This window comes from Periplaneta americana, chromosome 14 (assembly GCF_040183065.1).
Source record: "Periplaneta americana isolate PAMFEO1 chromosome 14, P.americana_PAMFEO1_priV1, whole genome shotgun sequence".
In the NCBI taxonomy this organism is placed as follows: Eukaryota; Metazoa; Arthropoda; class Insecta; order Blattodea; family Blattidae; genus Periplaneta; species Periplaneta americana.
Genome location: NC_091130.1, coordinates 53553368 through 53566414, shown reverse-complemented (window position 1 = coordinate 53566414; position 13047 = coordinate 53553368). Strand labels below are relative to the sequence as shown.

The window sequence follows — 13047 nt, the reverse complement described above, 5'->3', positions numbered from 1 at the left end:
TCTCGCGTCATTGTTTGGTAGGGGGAGAGGAGAAGAGATCAGTGTATATGCCAAACGTCAATGAAGACTCCGGCCTTGTGGATGGGGGAACGAACTCTTTCCCCATATTTCAGTTCTGCAGCTCTGTCATAAATCCTTCAAGAGTATCTGCCTCGGAGGTCGTGTATTACCCGAAGACTTCATCCCAGTCTGTTTTTGACTATTTTAGATAACGGGTGAAATAAGGGGGATGCCAAATGAAAAAGAGAAACGGGAATGTCCTGAGGAAACTCCTCTGCAACGTCTTATTTTTCCACAACAAAACCCATCACGACCAGGACGGTAAACGAAACCGGACCACCTTCATGGACGCGACTTACCTCCGGAGTCATCTGTGGCCTTGCCTGAATATGGTGGCGTAGTTTTCAGTTCCTTTTGCTGTCCTATAATAAATTGTTCTGATTTACTTACATATTATGGGAAAACGATATCATATGGATGTGTTTCTTGGAAAGCTACCCATAGCATAGTCGTTTTCTATCATACTTTCTGTTTTGGATTGACCATAATTTAAATTCGGGACTTCGGAAAAGAAAACCAAACTATTCTACGAAAACGATGAAAGAGTAATGGAACGGAGAAAAATTCTCTCCGGCGCCGGGATTTGAACCCGGGTTTTCAGCTCTACGTGCTGATGCCTTATTCACTAAGCCACACCGGATACCCAACCCGGCGTCGGACAGAATCGTCTCAGATTAAGTTCCAACTCTTCGGTTCCTTCTAGTGGCCGCCCTCTGCGCTACGTCATAGATATCTATGAACGTAGGACTGAAGTCCACACATGTGCTGAGGTGCACTCGTTATGAGTGACTAGTTGGCCGGGATCCGACGGAATAAGCGCCGTCTTAAATCAGGAAGTGATTTACGCATATAATATATATTATTTTAATGTACCGAAGTACATATGATATTTCCATGCAGATATTCTGCGTAATCATACGATGAAAGAGTAATAGAACGGAGAAAAATTCTCTCCGGCGCCGGGATTTGAACCCGGGTTTTCAGCTGTACGTGCTGATGCTTTATCCACTAAACCACACCGGATACACTCATAACGAGTGCACCTCAGCACATGTGTGGACTTCAGTCCTACGTTCATAGATATCTATGACGTGTGCAGAGGGCGGCCACTAGAAGGAACCCAAGAGTTGGAACTTAATCTGAGACGATTCTGTCCGACGCCGGGGTGGGTATCCGGTGTGGCTTAGTGGATAAAGCATCAGCACATAGAGCTGAAAACCCGGGTTCAAATCCCGGCGCCGGAGAGAATTTTTCTCCGTTCCATTACTCTTTCATCGTATGATGACGCAGAATATCTGCATGGAAATATCATATGTACTTCGGTAAATTAAAATAATATATATTAGTCTACACCTGTGGAGTAACGGTTAGCACGTCTGGCCGCGAAACCAGGTGGCCCGGGTTCGATTCCCGGTCGGGGCAATTTACCTGGTTGAGGTTTTTTCCGGGGTTTTCCCTCAACCCAATACGAGCAAATGCTGGGTAACTTTCGGTGCTGGACCCCGGACTCATTTCACCGGCATTATCACCTTCATTTCATTCAGACGCTAAATAACCTAGATGTTGATAAAGCGTCGTAAAATAACCCAATAATAATAATAATAATATATATTCTACGAAAAGTTGACCTACGCGTCTTTCCGACAGAACATAAATTAAAATTTACATACACTTACATAGTAGGTAGTCTTTTTAGTCATATGGTAGTTAAGTTGTATGCATTATTATAATGGATTTCAGAAAGTCAAGACTATAAAGTTCACTGAAGATAAAATCTTGTGTGAGAAGATGATAAATCTTGGGGTTCCCTAAAAGCCAGGGAGTCTCTACGCAAATTAATTATGTACTTATAATGTGTGTTGTCGTGGTTACGCATGTGGAAGGAAGTTGTACTGGAGAACGGATCTGTTTCAGCAACAATGGAAACGCATGTCGAGTCGACTCTGAGCGTGCTTGCGGTGCAGATGTGCTCTCAGGTGACAAAATAACGACATTCAGGAAGTGCTCACCGGATGTCTCAAGGAGAAAGTTGCAAGAATTATATGTCCGTGTATATGTATGTATGCGTGGTTCACGAAGACGCCGTAATCCCATGGCGTGATTATATAGCAAGTTTCTCTATACCGAAGTCATTGCTTGTAATTACACGCCTCTGGGAGAGCTATATCTCCTCTAAATGAACACCTGTCAGCAAATACATTTTCTTTCCGTGTATTATGGGTTTGTAACTTTCAGTTTTATTTGGCTAAGAAGTACCATTGCAGCTACTTAGGCTATGTAAATCCATTGGTTAACAATAAATGCACTCAGAATGTGTGAATTTTCGCTACTGATTTTAATTCGACGCTGATAACAGTAGAATCGGAACGATTTTGCATCGATGTAGAGAGTCCACTCTTTTTTTTTCAATATATATTTACGCATTTTATAGATATGCAGGAGAGGAATGTTTTATTTAACTCTGCGTTACTGTGATAGGGTTCAAACCCCAGCTCATACGTTGCACCAATTTCTGACTAGGATGTTTGCGATGACAAATTGAGCCTCTGTTTTCCTGCACATTACTCGTATTTTTTCTAGTTTGCTTTGTCAGATGGGCCATTAGTTGAACTTCAACCATTGAACAGTGCAGACGCCTTTTTGTCTTCTGGAGTTTCATACGCCCCACCACAGTATCACTGCAAGTTTCTGTCTTTCTAAAATTTACGTTATTTCTAAATTGTTAATATTGTAATGATTACGGTACCGCGTACAAGATATACAGAGTGTTTACTTATATTATTTAGATCGACTGGGGGCGACCGGCACGAAGGCCATGCAACACGTGGCAAACCGCCTCGGAATTCCAGTTCAGTTTCTCTAACACAATCAGAAGACTAACACGCAGTCTAACGTCAACACAGCCACTCCTACAGAGAGTCTGAACTGGACTTCGGAGCGTGTGGGAGGCGGTTTGCCGCGGGTTGTATGGTCTTCGTGCCGTCGCGCGCCGCCCGTTGTACCTATATTATGTAAAAGAACGTTTTGTACATCTGCTCTCTTTATGTATCCTTTTGGAGGACATTGGTTTATTTTCCAGTACTATAATATTTATATAAACTGTATAACTGTTGTACTTCAAATTTGAATAATAATGCATTTAAAGAAGAATAAGTAACACACCGAGATTGACTACAAGCTCCTATCAGCGAGCGAACGACTGGCAAATGTTTTGCAAGTGGACTTTACGCGTGACCAAGAACCGGTTACCTGTCTTTTAAATCTCAACGGTCTCGAAGCTTTCAGATCTTTCGCACAAGCTATACGTTTCACAGAGACACATTTTAATTAATCTAACTATTTTCTTGGGAATACCAAATTCAATAAGAATATTATATAGGGCCTAAAACTTCCCTCTTAACCAAGTCATATGCCTTTTTGAAATCTATGACTAACTGTGTACTCCTTAAAACGGCATAGGCTACATAGGCAAATTCATATTATCGTATATCTCAGAATCGATTGAAGAAGCAGCAATTACCCTTTCATAAGAGAAGTAAGCTACTCACGGACATGGTCCATTGTATCTAAGAATACGCCACAGACAAAGTGTTCACGTTTACAAGGTATAAATAACTTGCCAACGCCTAACCCGAGCTTGGCGTGAGAATGGAAGCACTTGTGCTCTGTATCATTCTTTATATCGGTTCACTTTATGTACGGAATACGTAAAAGGGCCAACAGATTGAGTCCAAACGTTTCCGACAAGATCTGTTGCCTGCTGGAGACAGGATTAGGTCATGCAGAAGAAGGAGCGGCATTGAAGGTATTCTTCGCGCCCGGCCGGCCGCATGAGTAGGCTAGGCACGTTATATCGATCACTCACTGCCTGCCAGCCGCAGCCCATAGAACAATATTGAATTAACAGTCATTGGATTGGAAGAAAGATGAGTGTCCACGTCCATTAGAGTCAGCTCTTCTGTGAGAGGAGTCTAGGCGCTTGCATACTCTATTAATTCTTTGGTATTACATCGGTATATTCACATAAAATTAGCGGCGTGAAATGCTACGAAGATAAAATCGATATTCTAAAACTGCTCATATTTTGCATTAACATTAGTTTTCAGATGTTGAGTAAATAAGACCCTGTTAGTAAAGATTGATTTTGTCCACCGCTGTCGACTTCATGTTACGGGTGTCACACTCAGTGTTGCTTTGGTGTTAGGTCGAGAAAGAACCGTTATGTTGTTCGAGCAACCAATTACCAACACTACAACCACTCCCATGAATCGAACCCCAGAATTCCTGAATATTAAAATAAATATTTCGCGATTAACTCTGTCGATTGAACTGCTTTATGATCAAAAACTTAGCTGAATACCAAATAACCAAAGAAAAGATCCGAATTAAGTTGATGTAGGGACATCACAGTCTAGTATACACAGTCGCGAAGCTCAATACGTAGTAAATATGCAAACATTAGATAGTTGCTCACCACTAGGATCGCTAATATCGCCTCATCACAGGCAATGCAAAATAGTACCGTCACAGTCTATTGTTTCTAGCACCCTCAAAACTCAAGCTTCGTGACTGTATATAGTAGACTGTGGGAACATCTCGACACGCTAAGGAAAAGTGTTAATTTTGAGACGAATTTATGCAAATTTTATTCTAATTTTTTCCCAAATATATATGGAGATAATTTTCCTACATTATATATCAAGTACCAATGTGATCATTTTGTATCTCTATATTAAAAAAAATACAAATTGGTGCCAAAGTGTCGACTTCTCCCATAATGGGGGAAATTTCGACATAGTATTACAAACATAGGAAACACTTTAAAACCCAACATTTACAACACAAATTTTGCTCCTGAAATATTTCTAAATATTTTATTATACTCCTACTGGCGTTGGTCACATCTGAATTTTTCATCGGTGCCATTTTCCACACATGCCTCATGAAACCATTTTTTATATTCTCTAACACACTGAATACAAAGTTCTCTAGAATTGTCATCGTAGTAATACCCACTACACGCGTCACAATAGTTTTTTATTGTCCAGATTGTTTGATGAACTAGCTCCTTCCCCCGACACGCCGATCATTAAACGGCTTCCTTCTTTGGGAAAGTCCAACTTCTTTTTGTTGTTTAGTCTCCTTCAGCTGTTCCCTATAGTTTTCACACGTTATTAGTCTGAGTCTTGCAGTTTTCTTACTCTTTTACCACCAGATGGAAGTGTTAACAGCGGAACTGCGGAACTGGCTACAGTTCTTCAGAGGAAATATCAGAAGGTGAGGAATTAGGCAAACCTAAATGTCCTTGTGCAGATGGTGTATGTGGTGTTCTTGGGGGAATGGTAATGTTTTCTTTAACGCGAATTTCACATCAACTTTCGGCTATAACCAGTTCGTACTCAAACATGTTATCCTGCAGTATGTCAGGATGTCAATTCTCGTACGTCGTTAATTGTTAATCCATATATCCTTCAGAATGAAGACGAAGAATATGTCGAACTAATTTGATCTTCCATGTTTGTATCGAGAGTTGTGCCTTTTCCTCTTTATCCGATGTCAAGAAAATTAAAATATTTAGTTTAATTAAGATTGGTTCAATGAAAGATGAGTAGTATCAAACAAACAAGCAGATACACAGAGAGAAAAACAGATAAACTGGTAAAGTGGCACTAAAAGAGCTCTATGAAAGATTACGAACTCTCCTAAGGCCGAAAACACAAACATTTTGACCACAAGCGAAATCAGGGAGAACTCGACACTTGTCGAGATTTTCCCAAAACACAGAGTCGAAATCTCCCCGAGATACACCTTCATTCAAAAGATAACAGCACACTCGAAATAAAGACAATTGTTTGAGGGTAATATAATGACTTTGGGTCTTTAGTAACCTGTAAAATATATATACAATAATTTGTGTATCTCTAATATTACGCACATCCAATCAAAATACAAAAAGTAAAGATGATATATTTCATGACCGAAAAGAAAAGTGTAACTAACATTTATTGTGTTTATTGTTTTCTGTGAACGTAAAACACAAGTTGAAGTCACAAGATTCACTTTTACTTACTTACGACTTTTTATGAACCCGCACGTTCACTGCCGCCCTCACATAAACCCGCCATCGGTCCCTATCCTGTGCAAGATAAATCCAATCTCTATCGTCATATCCCACCTCCCTCAAATCCATTTTGATATTATCCTCCCAGTTACGTCTCGGCCTCCCCAAAGGTATTTTTCCCTCCGATCTCCCAACTAACACTCTATATGCATTTCTGGATTCGCCCATATGTGCTACATGCCCTGCCCATCTCAAACGTCTAGATTTAATGTTCCTAATTATATCAAGTGAAGAATATAATGCGTGCAGTTCTAAGTTGTGTAACTTTCTTCATTCTCCTATAACTTCATCCCTCTTATCCCCAAATATTTTCCTAAGAACCTTATTCTCAAATACTCTTAATCTCTGTTCCTCTCTCAAAGTGAGAGTCCAAGTTTCACAACTATATAGAACAACCGGCAATATAACTGTTTTATAAATTCTAACTTTCAGATTTTTTGACAGCAGACTAGATGACAAAAACTTCTCAACCGAATAATGACAGGTATTTTCCATATTTATTCTACATTTAATTTCCTCCTGAGTGTCATTTATATTTGTTACTGTTGCTCCAAGATATTTGAATTTTTCCAACTCTTCGAAGGATAAAACTCCAATTTTTATATTTCCATTTCGTACAATATTCTGGTCACGAGACATAATCATATACTTTGTCTTTTCGGGATTTACTTCCAAACCTACTTGGAACGTAACTAGTCTTTATAGAACAGGAAGGGTAACATTAGTAGCAAAAGAACTAGCTAGATATAGAATAGACTTCGTGGGAGTAAAAGAGGTTAGGTTAGATCAAGGCCGTCTCTATGTTAATCACGAGGCCTCGGTTAGATGAGAATGGCATATCACAAATAGATTTAGTTACACAGGGATTAAAAACACAACATAGATCTCATGGGTATTTTTCTTAAAAGTGTCGAGATCTCTCATAATAACCCTATATCAAAAGCGAAATTTATAACATCGCATCGAAACAATAGCGTTCTGTGTGAATGAGTTTGATTCCAATCATTCTTCGTACTACAGACAAAAATATTCAGTTTTTTTTTTTACAGGTCCTTGTGGAATACAGTAGTGTAATTTACAGCTCAGGACAAGGCTATTGTTCCTTCTGATACACTATTCATACTTTTCCCAGCTTTACTGGTTCTGAATTAGATGACGTCAGTAGTTGATGGTATTGTTAAATAAGTTACATAAAGCAGTGAATAGTTGTGCTTGCAGTTTAAAGCGGAGTAAGATATAACGAGGACATAAAACACCCGTAATATTTCACGTGCAAATTAATCCCGTATTGCAGTGTTATGAGCCTATCACTTTTTTTATCCTGCTGACCATTCTGTTTTCAAAAACTTCCATCTATCCAACTGATTTTTGAGACATACAGATATATCCAGAGTATAACAAAATTGTCTCGTTTTTCCCTTCATGATCATAATGTGTGGCAAAATAGATGCCTAGAGTGCTTTGTCGTTTCGTAAAGAAATTGTACCCATAATTGGAGGAATAAAGGTGAATTCTTTAGTTTCTCATTCTAGGAAGTGTAGAGATGAATTATTGTAATGTTACAACAAAATCAATTTCGAAGTATTCTCGTTTTCAACATCTTTTATAACGGAAATGCGGTTTGGGAAACACCGTCTGTTCGTCTGCTTACAGGGTTTTTCTCCTAAACTATTAGGCTGATGTTTTTTTTATATTTACATCGTGTTGAAAAATTGTCGTAACAATTTCATATACTACTCGTGATTATAACTCCCCCTGTTCAAAATATGGTATAGAAAAATGTAGTTTATTCCGTTCCAAAATATGGTATAGATTTGTTACAGTTCTCAGTAATACGATGCAACTTTAATACATCTTTTAGTCCACACCTGTGGAGTAACGGTCAGCGCGTCTGGCTGCGAAACCAGGTGGCCCGGGTTCGAATCCCGGTCGGGGCAAGTTACCTGGTTGAGGTTTTTTCCGGGGTTTTCCCTCAACCCAATACGAGCAAATGCTCATTTCACCGGCATTATCACCTTCATATCATTCAGACGCTAAATAACCTAGATGTTGATACAGCGTCGTAAAATAACCCAATAAAATAAATACATCTTCTAGATACTTATGTTTAACATAAGAAATACTAATAAATAAAGGACATTTCATTCTGTGTGATATCAAATTAATAAAAGAAAAAAACAATCATTGTTTTGAGAGAAACAAATTATCATAAAAACTGCAATAAATTACAACCTTTTTATACGACTGTTTTGACTTAGATGTTCTATTCAAAATTGACTGGGTTGGTGTTACAGTTTCTGCAACAGGAACACCACAGCAGGTGCCCATTTGATTTCTGTCCATAATGAACCATTTAAATATTATCGTTTGACGCACTACAGAAGACTAGAAACATTCACAACTCCACTGTCTGATAGTCCCTTCACTACCGAACAAAATGTCACACCGCGAAACATTTCGTGCGCGCATGCGCAATTATCAAACTTGTTTTGTTTATTACTATAGCCTACCATATTTTGAAACGGATGGAGGATTAAATACCTTAGGTATTAATGATACAATAACTTGGTGCATATAATTTGTTTTAAGAAACTCTAAAAGTTTTTATTGGCGCGTTATAAATACTCAAGGTGAGAACCTCTTGTTACACGGTATACTTCAACACTATACTGTTTTCACTGTAAGAAAAATCAAAATGTAAACATAAGCACGTTTCTGTCGTATCCGTGATTGGCTCCCAGTCGAAATACTCACATAACGCAGGAAAATATAGTTCGTATCTGGAAATCATAATCTTGTATTATTTGAAAATAAAAAATTGAATTCTAGTTGTTAAATACGATGAAACATATAACTTCACTCATATGTAAAACGCTATGTAAAAGAAAAGCTACTTTTATATTTTGTTATGTACTATGTACGCGGATGAATATCAACAGCAATACCTAGGTAGTCTGTTCTTGTCACAAGCTGGCGTGAAAACCCTCTCAAAAGCGGAGAAAAACAAATAGTTTTAAATGTATATAATAAGTTAAATGAGTTGAATCCAACGTTATTTATTCAGAGCAAGTTAATCAGACCGCATGTTCCAACTCGAAGGGATAACTGACGCTGTTGTGGACCGTCTAGTCATAAATCCTGCCGACGATAGTTCTGACGACTCCAATTTGGAAGGAATAACTCCTTTGTCCTGCAGCTATTGACCTTACAACTAAGTTTAAAATAATTTAATTACAGTAATTATAAAATAAGCCTAAATGTTTCCTAAGCAAACGAATGCATAGTAATGAGCAGGGAACGGATTTATATGGACTAAAAATATATGAAATATGTAAATATATATGTAGTTATTTTTACCAAAATATGGAATTAAATATGGATTTTTACCAAAATATGGAATTAAATATGGACTTAAAATTATAAAAAAAATGACTATGTACGTTAAATATTGGTACATTTTAATCAAACTAAACAAAAAATATAATGGACGTACCTTATCTTCCAATGTAGTTTCAACAAAACACAATTTTTATTGTCTGTTACCATAACAATAGGTTACAAACATTTCTTTCAAGTGCTGAAAAGTGAATCTTCTTCTATTGTCTCTGAGGATAGATTTATACTGACTAAAAGAGCGTTCGACGTCACAAGAAGTAACTGGTACATAATTCAATTTCACAATGTCTGCTGGGGATAAGTCCAAGTTAATCTTCACTGTTGATTCACCACTCATCACAGCAACAACCTTTTGTAGTTCTTCATATCCAGGGTTTTTTGAAAGTACAGTGTCCACCTTAGCTCTTACTGCATCTGCAACTTTACCTCTACCACGATTCAGTTGTTCCACAGTACTATTTATAATTTCAAAACTTTCAGATAGTGAAAGGTGCCTATTTTGGAGACTTTTGAGCGTTTTTATGATGCATGAAAATGTATGCTGAATGTGAGCTAAGTCATTCTTCACACTTATGTCACAGGTAACTGTTTTCGCAGTATCAATTGAGACTGCATCTTCAGAGTCCAATGCAAGGAGAACATTGTTAATAGAGTCTATATGTTCGGCATAATATTCAACTGCTTCTAGCCATGTACCCCATCTAGTTAAAATTGGCTTTGGTGGCAATGGAATTTCAGGGTACATTTCTTTCAACACGTTAACTCTACTGGGAGCTTTGAGAAATACTTTTTTCACTGATGAAATCAACAAATCTACTTTAGGGAAATTGTCTCTGACCACTTCTGCCACACGATGAAATGCATGCGCCACACAAGTAAAATGAGTCAATTTAGGATATACAACAGATAATGCTTGTCCAGCTTTGACCATATAAGGGGCAGCATCGCTAATAAAGAATAACACATTATCGTACATAATACCCTTTGGCCACAGGATACCCATAGCTTCGTTGAACAGTTTAACTATAGTTTTGTTATTGCACTTTTCTAGAACATCACAATGTAAAAGAATTCGTTCAGAATATTGTTCACTTAACAAACCGATAACTACATTACCAACAAGTCTACCTTCTTTGTCGGGAGTCTCATCAATGGAAACCCAAATTGAACTATCTTTAATTTCATCTCTTATCTTCTGTATTGTCTCATCGTAGATGGATGGAGCATACGTCTTCCTAAGTGTTGACTCATCCGGGATTGTATGTTGAGTATATTTTTCAAGGAATTCCCTGAAGACCTTATTCTTTAGTTTGTAGAGAGGAATATCAGCAGAGATGAGAGAACGGCACAGGTCGATGTTAAACTCAGATCTTACATTCGATGTTGTTGGTTGTGTTAAAAACAATTGTCTCTGCTTGGAATTTAGTTGTTTGTTGGCCTGATGTTTACTAGTTGTAATGTGTTGTTGCACCAGGAACTTTTGTGTAGATGATACTGCACACTGACACAAATTACAAAATAATATTTTATTGTCAGTTGATAAACCATCTTCTTTAAATTCTGAAATGTAACTTGTTAGTTTTGATTTTAAATTGACTGAATGACGTACTTTTGGCATATTTACCGTCTTTATAGTATGATTTACAAAACTGAACCTATGTGCACTCTGACTGGCATTTAACTGTTGAGCTGCACAACTGAAGTCTGTTAAAAATTTTAAATTAAATTAATACAGTTTTGTAACTTACTTTCCCATTGTTGATAGGACTGCTAATTTTCAAATAACTCTGATGTTAAAGGGATTACTGAACATGTGTTAAAATCTCTATTGTTGAAATGTATTTTTAAAAGTTAATGGAATTTTGTTTTGTTTTATTGTTAAACCTAATATAATATGGACTGTTTTATATGAAATATGGAAAATATATGGAAATTAACGAAAATATGTACTAAACTCTAAAATATGGAAAAATATGGAAAATAAAAGTAGGATTTTTCAACCCTACACATTGTGAAACATAAAGATAATGCAAAATATAAATTATATTAGCTTTATAAGTAAATATGTATTTACATATAAATCCTTTCCCTGGTAATGAGGTTAGGTCTACTTGATGAGTAACGGGAAATGTTTAACATGACACAGAATGTACAACAGTAGGCGGGAACACGTACTGAGAATCTATGACGCCAAACAGCAGCCAATGAAGCCTCACTTCAGTCACGTGCTATTGTTTACATTAGGATTTTTCTTACAGCGAAAAGATTATAGTCAAATTCTTGCCACACTCTTTCCAACATAATATCTCTGTCATGGATGCAATCGCGCAATGATCGGATGTCTAATTCTTCAAGATCCAATGGTAGAGATAGCACAAAAACTTTATCCTTCACATAACCCTAAAGAAAGAAGTCACATTGTGTCAAGTCTGGTGACCTGGGAGTCCAGTGTCGATAGGCCATATCAGCGGCAGTAGCACGTCCAATCTAACGATGTTTTAGATTGTCAATTCGCAAATGTCAGCGAAACAACTTTTGTACCATAGTTACTGAATATGCTTTCGCAAGCTGCAGAATGCAAAACGACTTAGGTTGTGGAGTTGTCATTTTTCAACAATATCTCCTATGGCAACAAATATGAAATGCGTTTTGCGAAAGTTATAACTTGTAACTTTGAGAGTTTGACTATAAAATGGCATGTACTATGTTAATTTCTCATTGATATTTAGGCAATGTAATAATAATAAAAATATGGAAACTTTCCCATAATTTTGAAACATGGTGTAATATCTACGTAACAAACATTCAAACAAACACAACTGTAGTTTCATTCCCGAAACTGGATGATGCCGGAGTATCGCTTATAACAGCGCGGAATATTTTATCATTGACTTTTCGTGTGGACTGAAAGCTGCGTCATTGGTACAATTTTCGACATGGAGTATCAGGTTGCAGAATAAATTTGAGCTTATCATAGTCGAAATGAAGAAGGCGATTACTCATAATACCAGTACTGTGAAAGCTACATGCTGTCCGTTGCTACTGCGGGAATTAAAATTGTTTTAATAATGATCAAAACTGAATCAATCACTTCCCAGAAAAAATTCCTTCGTGGAACACAAGCATATAATTTGTTAATAACTAATTCAGAGAAGAAGAAAAAATATAGGTGATAATCCATTTACTCATTCTGTGAAGCAGTCTTCGGGCTAGTTCCAAAAAGCCGCATAATATTATATGAGCGTTGACCGCATGCGGCCAACAAATAAAAACTTTTTTTTTTTTTTCCGGGAACATCCGACAACCCTCGTCGAAGTATCCGCAGCTCAACTGACACCATTGAAAAAAAAAAATCAATGAATATCCAATAAAACTGTGTGACGGCCGAAGCACAAAAAAATAAAATCAATCAAGAATGAACATGAAATAATCAACTAAAAAATGAATATAAAATGAAGAGCTGTGAAAGT

General features: G+C 37.2%; 1 protein-coding gene and 1 non-coding gene across 3 annotated transcripts in view; both read left to right on the top strand.

The window, feature by feature from the left end:
• Nucleotides 1-13047, top strand: part of LOC138713282 (microtubule-associated protein futsch-like) — a 1205925-nt gene that overhangs the window by 279725 nt on the left and 913153 nt on the right. The gene's annotated exons all lie outside the window — the stretch shown is intronic.
• On the top strand, nucleotides 1233-1304 carry TRNAY-AUA (transfer RNA tyrosine (anticodon AUA)). Its single transcript has one exon. It is a non-coding gene; the product is annotated as a tRNA-Tyr (tRNA).